This window comes from Salvelinus fontinalis, chromosome 15, assembly GCF_029448725.1.
Source record: "Salvelinus fontinalis isolate EN_2023a chromosome 15, ASM2944872v1, whole genome shotgun sequence".
Classification (NCBI taxonomy): domain Eukaryota; kingdom Metazoa; phylum Chordata; class Actinopteri; order Salmoniformes; family Salmonidae; genus Salvelinus; species Salvelinus fontinalis.
The window spans coordinates 42,612,471-42,628,910 of NC_074679.1; the positions used below are offsets into that span (position 1 = coordinate 42,612,471).

General features: G+C 41.5%; 1 pseudogene; it reads right to left on the reverse strand.

Moving 5' to 3' along the window:
• Positions 1-16,440, reverse strand: part of LOC129812123 (BRISC and BRCA1-A complex member 2-like) — a 153,851-nt pseudogene that overhangs the window by 116,677 nt on the left and 20,734 nt on the right.

Here is a 16,440-nt window from a genome sequence, read left to right on the forward strand (position 1 = left end):
TTACTTTGCCTTATTGCAAACAGGGTGCATGTTTTGGAATATTTTTTTCTGTACAGGCTTCCTTCTTTTCACTCTTTCATTTATGTTAGTATCGTGGAGTAACTTCAACGTTGCTGATCCATCCTCAGTTATCTCCCATCACAGCCATTAAACTCTAACTGTTTTAAAATCACCATTGGCCTCATGGTGAAATCGCTGAGCGGTTTCCTTCCTCTCTGGCAACTGAGTTAGGAATGGATCATGTAGCTTTGTCGTGACTGGGTGCATTGATACACCATCCAACGTGTAATTAATGACTGCACCATGCTCAAAGGGATGTTCAATGTCTGTTTTTATTTTTGAAATCTACCAATAGGTGCCCTTTCTTGCGAACCATTGGAAAACCTCCCTGGTCTTTGTGATTGAATCTGTGCTTCAAATTCACTGCTGGATTGAGGGACCTTACAGATAATTGTATGTGTGGGGTACAGAGATAGGGTAGTCATTTAAATATCATGTTAAACGCTATTATTCAATGCAACTTATTATGTGACTTGTTGAGTATATTTTTACTCCTGAACTTATTTAGGCTTGCCATTAAAAAAAAAAGTTGAATACTTATTGACTACTTGGGGCTCCCGAGTGGTGCAGCGGTCTAAGATGTGAGTAAACAACAGTATATAAACTGAATCTGAGGTGACCAACATTCAATGACTGTATACATGGGGCATTAGACTAAAGGTGCAGGGCAGTCTGATTGCCTGGAGATACAGTAGAAGCTTTTTTCAGTCTCCGTGTCACAGCTTTGACGCACCTGTACCGTCTCTGTCTGCTATAAGGTAGCAGAGTCAACAGACTGTGGGTGGGGTGGCTGAGGCCCTTGATTATCTTCTTGGCCTTCCTTTGACACTGAGTGCTGTAAATGTCCTGGAGGGTATGCAGCGTGCCCCAGGTGATGCGTTGGGTTGACAACACCACCTCTGGAGAGCCATGCGGTTGAAGGCGGTGTAGTTGCCGTATCAGGTGGTGATGCAGCCCAACAGAATGGTCTCAATGGTGCATCTGTATAAGTTTGTGGCTGTAGAAGGTGTTGCGCCTTCTTCACAATGGTGTCAGTGTGGTGGGACTATTTCAGGTCCTCAGTGATGTACACGCAAAGGAGCTTTTGACCCTCTCCACTGCAGCCCTGTCGTTGTGGATGGGGGCATGCTCCCTCTTGTCTCCTGTAGTCCACGATCAGCCGTCTCCATGAATTCACCTGTATCCGAATGGATCCAGAATTCTAAATAATGTCACGGGTTGGATCTGATATGATTGTCACAGGTTTTGGGTATGTGTAATTTTAACTGATTTGTCTGGAAGGACCTGAATGCGACTGCTAGAGAAAGAGCGAGAGATAAAGTGTATAATTTATGCTGCTGCTCTTGCTTTTCACTGGTGTAGTATGTAGCTTGTTGTAAGTCATCTAAGCGACAATAGGCTACAGTCAGAGAGCCTCTGTGTGTGTGTGGTGGCAAAAGTTAGGCCAATCATAAGTCATCAAGGCTGCCACTTAATATTCTGAATGGATTTGTTGTTTGTAACTGTGTAGGACGAGAAAGCGCATGCAGCCTCAATTAGCCTAGCTAGCTAGCTAAACTAGCTTATCCTGTTTTGATGCAGTCAATACAGGTACTAAGTAATCATATTGATGATAAATAACCTAGCTACTGTATGGCTTGTCCTTGCTCTGGAAAAAACTTGGGGCGTTAAATCCTCACTTAGCATAATCCACCTTTTCACATGGCATGTCAGTGACATTCACCTCACTGCTGTTCATTTGCTAACCTGGAGCTAGCTGAACTGGTGGAGTATGTCTGCATTCTGTCTGGGTGCTGCAGTTTCTATGGGTTTAGATAGGATTTTAAATTTTTGATCTAACCTTTATTTAACTAGGCAAGTCAGTTAAGAACAAATTCTTATTTACAATAACGGCCTACCCCGTCCAAACCCTAACCCTGGGCCAACTGTGCACCGGGAGGCCAATTGCGCACCGCCCTATGGGACTCCCGATCACGGACGGTTGTGATACAGCTGGTAATCGAACCAGGGTCTGAGTGACCCCTCTAGCACCGAGATGCAGTGCCTTAGACCGCTGCGCCACTCGGGAGGATGAGGTTTAGATGTGGAGTCAAATGTTTGAGAGAATCAGAGAAACTATAGCCTCATATCAGTCTGTCCATAAGATGAAACCAATATAAAGCTTCTAAAAATAATGTGTGTGTGTGTATACAAACATTTAAAACAAAGCGAAGATGAATGCTGAGCCACATAATGTGCACAACTCTGAGTGGTTGTAACCATGTCCTTTGATGTGGCTGTATCATGTAGCATACCCAGCTGTTCTTGTGCCCGGTGTAGATCTCCATGCTCCTGCAATAGTTGGGGTCCTTGAGCAGGCTATCGTACTCGAAGAGCAGCCGGGTGCTCTCGCGCAGACGCTGGCACTGGTATTGGCGGGTACTGCTGGATCAGCTCCTTCACCAGCTGCAGCAGGCACTCCGCGTCTCCCGCATCCCACTGGACCAGGTGCTAGAGAGAGAGAGAGAGAGAGAGGTTATTAGATGGGTTTAAAGAGACAGTCCACTCAAATGTAGATGGGGTTGAAGAGACAGTCCATTCAAATGTAGATAGTTTAAAGGGAAGACCACTAAACCACTTTCTTAACTTTAATGTGGCCGGTGGCAAGATTGTAATCTATAATTTTTCTTTGGGCCTGCGTGCAAAGTGAACAAAATAGCTTGAACAAAATAGCTGAAAGCCTACACGACTAAGAGCATGTTCATTTCAGGTCGACATCACATAAATCATGAACAGTGGCTATCTATTCTGGTAACTAACTGCAGAGAAAAATCCAGGAACAATAAATACCCTGGTTTTCCAGAAATCCTGGTTGGAGGATTTTGGACTTCCTGCTTATTCCCTCCTGATTCCGGGAATCCTCCAACTGGGACTTTGCAACCCTACTCGAGGCACTGACTTGATGTTGTGTACAATAGAGGCCATTTAGCCATGTCAGAGGAGAGAAATCAACTGACGCGATGAAAGGAATTAAAAACACAATGGCGGGCAAAGATAAGGTTCACCCGGGCCCCATAGACAGCCATTACGGGAATAATCCCAAACTGTTATCCCAATCACCCCCTCTCTTCCTCCTGTATTACAGGAACATGGCAGCAGCACAGGATTTCCTGAAGCGACACAGCGTTACATCGGTTAGCAGGGAATGCTTTCATCATTCCCAGCCCCAATGCCATTTATCTGACCTCATTCACCAAAATGGTTGAAAGAACGAGGAGGAAAGGAAAGAGGAAAGGAAAGAAAAGTCACAAAGAGAAAAGTTAGCGATGGGAAGGAGCATTGTTTCAAGGAAGCGGATAAGGATACCAGGGACTTGGCCAATAACATTTTTTTTCTCTTGTCTGACTGTTTTGGTACACAATGGTTTGGTTAGGCATCAAAGACTGGACTTGGTGAAAGACATTTTCAGATGTGGATGAGAATTGTGTTATGCTGTTGCTACTTCTGTGTATGTTGCATCCAAAAATAAACTGCTCACAATGAGGATATAACATTGTTTAGAGTGTTTGCGCAAAATGTTTCTGTGAAAAAAACAGTGGCCCACTCAAACGCTGACTGTAGCGTGAATCGTAACTAGACGTTCTAACGACCTTGATCACAGCCGTGTGTTCGTACGTGTCAAAGGGTTAAAGGTAAAATACACTGCATTTCAAACAGTCAGCATTAATATAATGAATTCAGGGCATACCTAGGCAAAATATAAACCTTCCAACCATAACACCCACTAATAACGTAATTATTTTATAAAAATAATCACTGATATCTGCCTTTCAAGTCTGTTTATGAAAATGCTCTTTTTGTTAACCAGAACCATGCATAATGCACGTTCGCTAATAATGACTAACTTCTTGTAGCAGGCATTATAGAAAATGAACACCGGTACCATAACCTCTTAAGCACAAGCTCACTTCCTAGTGAGTAGCCAACTAATCTTCATATTTAAAGTTTAGCCAATTTAGATCTATTTGCTAGCTAACAAGGTCCATCTCCAACTGTTTGAAGAGAATGTTTGCCCGTTCAATTTGTTCAGATGTTGAAATTAAGAGGCCTACCTTATTTCTCATAAATAAAACGAGTTACTTATATAATTCCCTAAATAATTGTGCTTTATGCTTATTGCACATTTATAAAACACAAACCAAACACCTAGTATAACAACCTCTGGGTCAAATGCTGCTCGTGGTACATGGCACCGCAATGCAGCACGCAACAAACTGAGCATGGGGGCGCTAGAGAGCGTGCTATGGAGTAGACGTGCTTTGCTAGAGCTCTGCTCTATTTTGAAACAAATTTGTATTTATCTTAACCTCTCACAACCTATACCTTCAAACAAATATGACAAAGGGAAAAGGCACCAAAAAAGCGGGCGCTAAACAAGATAATTTGAATGAGATAGACAACGAACCAATTTCAATGTCGCCGACCCACGAGGAGTTAGCTGAAGAGGCTAGCTTCCAAGAGTTCCCCACAGATCCTACTCAAAGTGACATACTTGCTGCCATAAACTCACTAAGCAAGAAGGTGGACACAAGGTTGGCTGATATCTTAAAGAGTATTGGGACTTTGGCCGAAACTGTGAAGGCAACTAAGGGAAGGGTGCATGAGGTTGAGCAGACGACAGTTGATCACGAGGCCAGAATACAGGACATAGAGAAACAGTGCGCAATGTTCAAAAATGACAACAAAACCCTGAAAGCCCGACTGGAAATGCTCGAGTCGCGTTTTTCTGCAAGGAGGCATGAGGACTGCAGATGTGGCCAGGGCAATAAATTGCAATGTCCGTACTGTGAGACGCCTAAGACAGCTCTTCAGGGAGACAGGACGGACAGCTGATCGTCCTCGCAGTGGCAGACCACGTGTAACAACACCTGCACAGGATTGGTACATCCAAACATCACACCTGCGGGACAGGTACAGGATGGCAACAACAACTACTCGAGTTACACCAGGAATGCACAATCCCTCCATCAGTGCTCAGACTGTCCGCAATCGGCTGAGAGAGGCTGGACTGATGGCTTATAGGCCTGTTATAAGGCAAGTCCTCACCAGACTTCACCGGCAACAACGTTGCCTATGGGCACAAACCCACCCGTCGCTGGACCAGACAGGACTGGCAAAAAGTGCTCTTCACTGACGAGTCACGGTTTTGTCTCGCCAGGGGTGATGGTCGGATTCGTGTTTATCGTCGAAGGAATGAGCGTTACACCTAGGCCTGTACTCTGGAGCGGGATCGATTTGGAGGTGGAGTCATGGCCCTCAGACAGGGAAATAGAGGGCAAGGACAGGCCATTCAGTACCAGTGACGTCATCCTCCTGAGCAGTGATGCCAGGACTCCCGAAATGAGGGGGTGATGCAAAGAAGGACGGGCATTGTCCAAAGAGACATTGTGATGGCCCAGGGGCAGGAATGAGCTGAAACTGAGGGACTGAGAGGAAGTGCTGTGTCAGGATTATGACATGACATATCACTGAAACTTCACTGAGGAGGAAGAGAGAGGGAGGAAGGGAGTAGAAGAGGGAAAGAGACAGGGAGAAATAGAGCAAGAGGAGGAAGAGAGAGGAAAGAGCTGAGGGGCAGGTAAATTAGAGGACCTTCACACTTAGTAGAATTTTTGCAAAAATACCTAAACATAACAAACTTGTCACATCAACCGCTACCTCAAGATGTACAGCACAACACTTGTCCCCTCTAAGCAGGGCAGTGTAAACACAATTGTCTAGTTGAGCCAACACAAAAAAAATTAATAGCAGAGAAATAGTTTTTAAGCAGACATTTTACATATTTTTTTGTTTTTACCTGAGATTGTAGTAACAGCCAGTTACATTCTAAAATTTGGTATTTTTGTTGTTGTTGCTTGCCTGCACTGAGCAACCTACTTCTCGTCAAAAAGTCCCCAGGGAATTATGTTTTGAGTTGCAATTTCACGTAATATAATGACTTCCATGATATTGATAAAACTATGCTGAGCAATTAGTGCTTTTTGAGGTCAGTTGGGTTGATGATGGTAGTGACTGCCCTTTACTGCTTATCACTTAACCATCATTTATTAACATTACTTTACTTTATTAAAATGTTTCAGTTGTGCATATTACATGTTTTATTTGATGACTTTATTATTTCATTCCAAATCATCATCTCATCTCTATAGAGCTATAGAGTCTATGCTGTCTGACAAAATCACAATTTTAGTAAAAGTAAATAAGGCTTAATTTTATTACTGCTTGAATACCAACTATTAATCACTTAGATCATATATTTTCAGGTAGAGATACCTCGCAAAGCAACTCTCGATTGCACATTCTTCTGTCTCTTATGTAGCAGGCGTAAACGTAGGAGTGCAATGGATTATGGTTAGTGTAGTTAATTACCATGTTTTCTATGTAGAATATTTTGGCCTGTTGGAAACTACAACTCCATCACACAGTTAGGGCTTGATCTGATTTATCTCTAGAGAAACTGTGCAATGTGGGCATTAAGTTCACAGAAAAAAACGGAATAAAATGGAATTCAATTGAACTGTGCCTTCAGAAAGTATTTATGCCCCTTGACTTATTCCACATTTTGTTGTGTTACAGCCTGAATTCAAAATGGATTAAATAGATAATTTCTCACCCATCTACATACAATACCGCATAATGACAAAGTGAAAACATGATTTAAACATTTTGAAAACCTATTGAAAATTAAATTAAGAAATATCCCGAGTCAATACTTTGTGGAAGCTCCTTTGGCAGCGATTACATCTGTGAGTCTTTCTGGGTAAGTCTCTAAGAGCTTTCCATAGATTAATTGTGCAACATCTGCCCATAAAAAAATATTCAAGCTCTGTCAAATTGGTTGTTGATCATTGCTAGACATAATTACTTCACCATGCTCAAAGGAATGTTTAATATCAGCTTCTTTAAAAAAAAAATCTATCAATAGTTGCCCTTTACGAGGCATTGGAAGACATCCCTGGTCTTTGAGGTTGAATTTGAAATTCATTGCTCGACTAAGGGACCTTACAGATAATTGTATGTGTGGGGTACAGAGATCAAGTCCATTTTAAAAGCAGGGCTGTAAACATAACAAAATGTGGAAAAAGTCAAGGAGTGTGAAAACTTTCTGAAGGCACTGTATATCAGAGGTCACTGACAAAAGCAATCTAGTTACAACCCTGACAAGGTATAATAAACATCCACAGGACTTTTTAATGCAATTGCATTTGAGAAGACAATACATTTAATTCGATGGAGTCTTAGGGAAATTACAAGAACGTTCAGAATATTGGGCATCATTTTAGATGCCTAAACAATAGGGAGCTAATAGAACATGTTCAAGAACAAGCTGTAGGCCTTAAGACCACCTCTCATTGAAGCAACCCAAGCTGACAGAATGATGTCTTCCTTTGCTATCACGACTATGTCGAGACATTTATTTACAACTTGGATCCAATATTTAACTGAGCGCAAGCACTGAGATGGGGCTGTCATCTGAAATTTCAAGATAATTATGTCGGCCAAGGCAAATATTTGTTGGTGCGTTAAATGTGATTTTTATATATGCTGGCAACCTGATTCAATAAATTGCATGCTGACTTGGAAAGTATCAAGTATTACAAACCAAGTATTAAATTAATCTGCAGCTAGACTTCAAGTGTGTGGATTCGCACCCTGTTTCGCCAGGGAGAGTGCCAAGTCTAAGATCACACTAAATTGCTCTTGTCATGTGTTTAAGACATTTGGCGAGCATCCTCTGCCCGGTGATGTTCCTGAGCGACACAACAATGTGGCTTGGGTCCAACATGACACAATATATTGAGGGGAAACACATTTTTTGGGGGGGTCTGGGAGACAACAACGACTACTTCGGATGTGGGTCAGTGGCAGTCCAGGCTGTGTTGGCCCAAACCCATGGCATTGTTAAGACCTGAGCCTGTATTTATCAAGCTTCCCAGAGTAGGAGTGCTACTAGGATCAGGTCGTCCCTTGTTTATAATAAACTGATTCATTATGATCTAAAAAGGCACAACTGATCCTAGATCATCAGCACTCCTACTCTGAGACCTATTTATAGGCTAAATACTGGCCATGGACCAATACGTGTCTCTCCATGCTTTGAACTCCAGCTTCTTCTCATCCATCAGCGGTTGTTTAACAATAGCCAAAACTTCTTCCCATCAACTGTCCCTGCTAGCAACAATAGCAGGTCTAATAAAACCATTCCTGTAAACTTTTCCCAGATCTGTCAGTGAGCTCTGCCAACAATAAACTTGACAATAAATGCCAGGGACTTGTTATTCTGCTTTATTGCATATTGGTACATGCCCAGGTCGCCGTGACTCTTTATGGGTCATCTGAGGTCCATTGCTACCAAGGGGATGAGCTTGCCTACTGAGGGAAGAGAAGCCCCACGTCTGTTGGATGTTAGAGGCACATTCACAACATGTAGAATGTTTGGATTGGTTCTACCTTGCATTTTCTCAATGGGATTCATCCAAATTAAGAAAAATCACTTATTGTCCAAGACTAAACATCTCAAAAGGAGTCTTAATTCTAAAAGGGTGAACCAAAACATTTAGTAATGTCAATGGTCTGCCTTAACAGCTATGAGAACTCATGACCTTGGCTTGACTGCGAAATAAGGCAATTAAGAGCTAAGATGTATGAATCATTCCAACATACAATTAGAAAGGAATAATTTTAGTAATTTACAGTGACTTCAGAAAGTATTGACACTCCTTGACTCGTCCACATTTTGTTGTGTAACAGCCTGAATTTAAAATGTATTAAAATTGCACCCAAAAATATAATTGGCCTACACACAATATCCCATAACGTCAAAGTGGAAATATGTTTTCGCAAAAAAAACAGATATCGAATGTCCCTTTCAACATGGTAAAGTTATTAATTACACTTTGGATACTGTGTCAATGCACCCAGTCACTACAAAGCGTCTTCCCATAATTCAGGGAGGAAACCGCTCAGGGATTTCACCATGAGAGCAAAACAGTCAGGGTGGTTTGCACCAACATGGTTTAAATTAATCTAGGATTAGAGCTAATCTAGGTTTTGTAAATCTAGGTATATAATTAATCTGAGATGTGTTGCACCACTTAATTTTAAATCTGGATCAGTAAATCTATCATTAACAGTTTTAAACTATGATTAGTGACATGTTACACCAATATATAAGTTATTTCATGAGTTGAAACGAAGTAGCTAGCCTACTTGTCAATTGAGGCCACAAGTTGCTGTTCCTTGATAAAATAATAACAAAGTAACGTTAGAACTACTGCAACTCCATCGTGAAAGGTTCTCATGGGTTGGCTGATTGGAAAAATAAAATCCATTATTTGCCAGTACTAGACAGAAAACAAATTTGTTAGCTACTGTAGCTAGCTAGTTTATAAAACAAGGTAGCTCGCATACAATATTATTTATTTTCATTACTTAACGTTATTTAGTCATTTATTATTTGTCTGCAAGCCACCTGATCATGGCACGTCAAAGTTGTTCAAATTTCTCCACTATTAAAAAAAAACTATTTTCAGAGCTGATGGAGGAATTTAGTAAGGTACTGGAAGATAAAAAGAAAGACATCTGTCAAAAAGAAGGAAGACACCTGGGCCATTTTATGCAACAAACGTAATGGATCGACACGGATTAAAGAAAAGAGGGACCCAAATAGGATGAAAGCATGCTGGACTTTGTTTTTAAGAACCAAAGCCAAAAAGGATGCAGCGGAGGAGAGGTGGGGGCTATTTCAGACCGGAGCCGGAGGGGGGCCTCCATCCAAGGGAATTGATCCTATCACCCAGAAGATATGCGATGTCACGTTCCTGACCTATTTCTGTTAGTTTGTTGTATGTGTTAGTTGGTCAGGACGTGAGTTTGGGTGGGCATTCTATGTTTTCTGTTTCTATGTTGGTTTATGGGTTGCCTGGTATGGCTCTTAATTAGAGGCAGGTGTTTGGCGTTCCTCTAATTAAGAGTCATATTTAGGTAGGTGTTTTCACAGTGTTCGTTGTTGGGTGGTTGTCTCCTGTGTCTGTGTATGTGTTGCTCCACACGGGACTGTTTTCGGTTTGTTTGTTTTTTCGGTTTATGTAGTCTGTTCCTGTTTCATGCGTTCTTCGTTATTTTGTAAGTTCTTATGTTCAGGTGCGTCTACGTCGTTTGTTGTTTTGTTAGTGTATAGTCGAGTTCGTGTTTTCTTTAATAAATATGTCTTCAAACTCCGCTGCATATTGGTTCAATCCCTGCTCCTCCTCTTCTGATGAAGAGGAAGAGGAAAGCCGTTACATGCGAGATGATTCCCCAGCAGTTTGCCCCTCTCCATAACCCCTATGAAGACGACGGACAACTTGACCCACCAATATTTAGTAAGCATAAATAACTGGTGAATATCAATGCCTATAATGCACGTTAAAACCAACGTTAATGCTACAATGTTACCGTTATCAGGCCCGTTACAGCATGTTGCATAACATCATCATTTGTACCAAGGCTGGGCATATCATACACCCCCATTCAATTGTTGTTCAAACTGGGCACATGTTGATCTCTCCACACTAGATATGCTGCCCTTTTATCAGTTAAACCACCTCAAGTGGCAGTTTAGAATGAATCTCCAATCTAAATTTATATTTGTTTGAATTCCTTGAGCAACCGGCTTAAAATTAATCCAGGTTTAAAGTGAAAACTAAACTTAGATTAGAGGAAGGATTTAATTTAACTAGGATTCATTTAAAACTAGGTTTAAAATTTGGTGCAACAAGATTAATAGATACATCTTGACTTAACCCAGTGACGTGTCTGGACTATCATTAAATGTGAAGACATATTTATATCAAATCAGTTCTCTAGGTTTAATTATTACGTGATTAAACAAATCATGTAAACATTAATTAACTAGGAAGCCGGGGACCACAGAAAAGATTGAAGTTTACAGAGCTATAATTTTCAGAATATAACTCTTCAGATATTAATATCTGATCGATTAGTCACGCTCATTAATGTATTAGTATTACCTCAACAGTTCTAATTAATGAACGTCGCAAACCCTTGGATATCTGCATGAACCCGAGACAAAGTCATGAATCAGCGATATACAAATTGGTTAAACTATTTAATTACTAACTAATGTCTGTTGTCTGTAACTTGTGAGGTGTGTTGCTTTTATGAATTTTGTCTTGCTGCTTTTTGTTCTATGTTGCTCTGTCTGTATGCTACGTCTTGCTTGTCCTATGTTGCTATGTCTGTATGCTATGTCTTGTTCTATGTTGCTATTGTCTATATTGTAATTGTTTTTAATAACCTGCCCAGGGACTGCTGTTGAAAATTAGCCGGCTGGCTAAAACCGGCACTTTTACTGAAACGTTGATTAATGTGCACTGTCCCTGTAAAAATAAACTCAAACTCAACTCAACTCACACAGAATTACATAACAAACAAACAGTAGATATTGGTTACTAACAATGATAGAATAGTCCCTAGTGGGCTAAGCCGATATGACGGCTTGGTAGACAAAGGAAAGGGGTGTGGACTGAGAAACTGGGAAAGACAAAATAGATTCAATACACACAGTGGATAATTGTACTCATGGACATGCTAATACTTTGCACATGAACGGCCGCTCATTCTGAAAGAAATTGCAATGTACATATTTACGCCTGTTTGCCGTTGTTGTCTCTCTGTTGAAAACACTCAATCATCCGGTAGAGATCATCAGAGTCTCTGGTTAACTTTCTCAGAAGTCACAGTGTCTTTCGTGGTTAGAAAGGATACTTCAGAGTACCATTCGGAAATGTTCTCATAGATAGATGCTTCGGCGGTTGGCGGTATTCTCGTACCAGGGTTACAGTGGCTTGCAAAAGTATTCACCATTGGCATTTTTCCTATTTTTTTTGCATTACAACTTGGAATTCAAATACATTTTTTTTTTTGGGGGGGGGGGTTGTATCATTTGATTTACACAACATGCCTAACACTTTGAAAATGCAAAATATTTTTTATTGTGAAACAAACAAGAAATAAGATTTTTTATTTTTTTTACTTGAGTGGGCATAGCTATTCACCCCCCAAAGTCAATACCTTGTAGAGCCACCTTTTGAAGCAATTACAGCTGCAAGTCTCTTGGGGTATGTCCCTATAAGCTTGGCACATCTAAACACAGGGATTTCTACACATTCTTTAAGGCAAAACTGCTCCAGCTCCTTCAAGTTGGATGGGTTCCACTGGTGTACAGCAATTTTTAAGTCATACCACAGATTCTAAATTGGATTGAGTTCTGAGCTTTGACTAGGCCATTTCAAGACATTTAAATGTTCCCTCTTAAACTACTTGAGTGTTGCTTTAGCAGTATGCTTAGGGTCATTGTCCTGCTGGAAGGTGAACCTCCGTCCCAGTCTCAAATCTTTGGAAGACAGAAACAGGTTTCCCACAAGAATATCCCTGTATTTACCCCCATCCATCATTCCTTAAATTCTGACCAGTTTCCCAGTCCCTGCCGATGAAAAACATCCCACAGCATGATGCTGCCACCCCCATGCTACACTGTGGGGATGGTGCTCTCGCGGTGATGAGAGGTGTTGAGTTTGCGCCAGACATAGTGTTCTCCTTATGGCCAAAAAGCTCCATGTTGGTCTCACCAAACCTGTTTGCTTATTTTTTTCTTTAAGGAATGGCTTTTTTTCTGGCCACTCTTCCGTAAAGCCCAGCTCTGTGGGGTGTACGGCTTAGTGGTCCAATGGACAGATACTCCAATCTCCGCTGTGGAGCTTTGCAGCTCCTTCAGTGTTATCTTTGGTCTCTTTGTTGCCTCTCTGATTAATGCTCTCCTTGCCTGGTCCGTGAATTTTGGTGGGCGGCCCTCTTTTGGCAGGTTTGTTGTGGTGCCATATTCTTTTCATTTTTTAAATAATGGATTTAATGTTGCTCCGTAGGATGTTCAAAGTTTTAGATATTTTTTTATAACCCTACCCTCATCTGTACTAGTCCTCAACTTTGTCCCTGACCTGTTTGGAGAGCTCTTCGTCTTCATGATGCCGCTTGCTTGGTGGATCCCCTTGCTTAGTGGTGTTGCAGACTCTGGGGCCTTTCAGAACAGGTGTATATATACTGAGATCATGTGACACTTAGATAGCACACAGGTGGACTTCATTTAAATAATTATGTGACTTCTGAAGGTAATTGGTTGCACCAGATCTTATTTAGGGGCTTCATAGCAAAGGGGGTGAATACATATGCACACACCACTTTTCCATTACATTTATTTTGTAATATATCAACAACAAAAAATTCACTTCACCAATTTGGACTATTTTGTGTATGTCCATTACATTAAATTAGAGGTTGTAATGCAACAAAATAGAAAAACGCCAAGGGGGATGAATACTTTTGCAAGGCACTGTACGTAATTTCTAGCTGCAGACTAGTAATTCGTGTCGTCTAGAATTTGCTTCTTCTTCTGTAGTGATCGATAGTCTCAGAGTTTAACCATATCCAGCCATGTAGCCAAAACTACAGCTTTATGGTCTCCCTGGCCTATAGAATTACAGCCATTCCAACATGCGGACTCTGTCTCGGCGTTCTCTGACTTAATGTATATTTTGTAGGATGGTGTTTTATACTCTGTGGAAGAAGGGGCGGTTCTATGACGCCTAATGTGATGTCTGGGGCCACTGACTAGTTCATCTTTATATGAAAATCCATACTCTCATTTAGAAGGTTAATATAACATTACATCTTTCACAAATAGTTTAATGTATAATCACATACATTTCACAATATTTAGATATAAACCTGACAGCTGGGAAATGTACACTTTAAGAGATACAGTTATGCGTGTTTCCTGTCCTTCATTTGAGACCACCAAATTAAACACACTCATAATAACTGTTCCTTAAGTGTCCACGGACCATTCCCACATTCTCAAAAGTAGAAATATTGTTTCATTCTCAAATTTTGGGGATTAGGAGTTTGGCCAAGTCTCTTTGTTCTCGCTCCCTCAATACTGCATGTGCAAAGGGAGCCCCTTCCAGATATTTACGACCTGTCGCTAAGTCATAAAACTGTGGGGAGCGAGAGAGAGGATGGAGGGGGTCTATGATCCTTCCCCCAGGGCACGTCATAACACCAGATTAAGAGTTAAAACACACCCTTACCGAGTTTAATGGCTGTGATAGGAGAAAACTGTGATGCCAATTTAGCAGTTTTGTTGCTAGATTTAGCAACTTTTTTTTAGCAACTTTTCAGACTATGCTGGCAACTTTTTTTTCAAACAGCACCTAGCAACTTGAAAACTTACGTCACTTCTTGCAACTTGCAGACGTGTTGCTGTGCGTTTTGTTGCCAACCTTACTTTGCTACCTGACAACTTTATGGTTTTTACTTTTTAATTACTGTTTATATTTTTTGTTTTTCCCTCAACTTTTTTTTCATTCAACTTTTTCACTCCGTACGCTTTATCTGGACATGGTTCGTCAGCACCTTCAACAGCCGAAGCTAAGTAGTAACATTAACATGATGCCTTCTAATTGCAGTCACTGTACTCATAATATACAGTAGAACGACCGCCTTACGGCGAGGATAGCTGTGCTGCAAGCCCAGCTTCAGACGCAATCGTTAGGCAAGGGTAATTTCAGTGTAGGAAAGGATGAAACAGCGTCTGTGCCACCAGTAAGTACAGATAGTAGTATAAATCCCCTGGTACAGTCCCCGCAGCCGGACAACTTTCTCATGGCTTCTGGAGGGAAATGCTGTAGGAATGCTCAACCGGTGTTGCTCAACCGGTGTTGCTCATTCAGCCGACAGAAACTTTCAACCGGTTTTCCCCATTAAGCAGCGAGTCGGAGTCTGAGGCCGAGCCTTCTCTTGTCTCTACTCCTCCCATTACGGGGTCTGAGATGCCGAAGCTTCCCACCATTAGCTCTGACAAATTGAAAACCCTAGTCATTGGTGACTCCATTACCCGCAGTATTAGACTTAAAACGAATCACCCAGCAATCATACACTGTTTACCAGGGGGCAGGGCTACCGATGTTAAGGCTAATCTGAAGATGGTGCTGGCTAAAGCTAAAACTGGCGAGTGTAGAGAGTATAGAGATATTGTTATCCACGTCGGCACCAACGATGTTAGGATGAAACAGTCAGAGGTCACCAAGCGCAACATAGCTTCAGCGTGTAAATCAGCTAGAAAGATGTGTCGGCATCGAGTAATTGTCTCTGGCCACCTCCCAGTTAGGGGGAGTGATGAGCTCTACAGCAGAGTCTCACAACTCAATCGCTGGTTGAAAACTGTTTTCTGCCCCTCCCAAAAGATAGAATTTGTAGATAATTGGCCCTCTTTCTGGGACTCACACACAAACAGGACCAAGCCTGGCTGTTAGCCAGCCTGCCAGCTCAGTGGAGTCTGCCACTAGCAGAGTCAGTGTAGTCAGCTTAGTTATCCCCATTGAGACTGTGTCTGTGCCTCGACCTAGGTTGGGCAAAACTAAACATGGCGGTGTTCGCCTTAGCAATCTCACTAGGATAAAGACCTCCTCCATTCCTGACATTATTGAAAGAGATCGTGATACCTCACATCTCAAAATAGGGCTACTTAATGTTAGATCCCTCACTTCAAAGGCAGTCATAGTCAATGAGCTAATCACTGATCATAATCTTGATGTGATTGGCCTGACTGAAACATGGCTTAAGCCTGATGAATTTACTGTGTTAAATGAGGCCTCACCTCCTGGTTACACTAGTGACCATATCCCCTGTGCATCCCGCAAAGGCGGAGGTGTTGCTAACATTTACGATAGCAAATTTCAATTTACAAAAACAAAGACGTTTTCGTCTTTTGAGCTTCTAGTCATGAAATCTATGCAGCCTACTCAATCACTTTTTATAGCTACTGTTTACAGGCCTCTTGGGCCATATACAGCGTTCCTCACTGAGTTCCCTGAATTCCTATCGGACCTTGTAGTCATAGCAGATCATATTCTAATTTTGGGTGATTTTAATATTCACATGGAAAAGTCCACAGACCCACTCCAAAAGGCTTTCGGAGCCATCATCAACTCAGTGGGTTTTGTCCAACATGTCTCTGGACCTACTCACTGCCACAGTCATACTCTGGACCTAGTTTTGTCCCATGGAATAAATGTTGTGGATCTTAATGTTTTTCCTCATAATCCTGGACTATAGGACCACCATTTTATTACGTTTGCAATCGCAACAAATAATCTGCTCAGACCCCAACCAAGGAGCATCAAAAGTCGTGCTATAAATTCTCAGACAACACAAACATTCCTTGATGCCCTTCCAGACTCCTTCTGCCTACCCAAGGACGTCAGAGGACAAAAATCAGTTAAC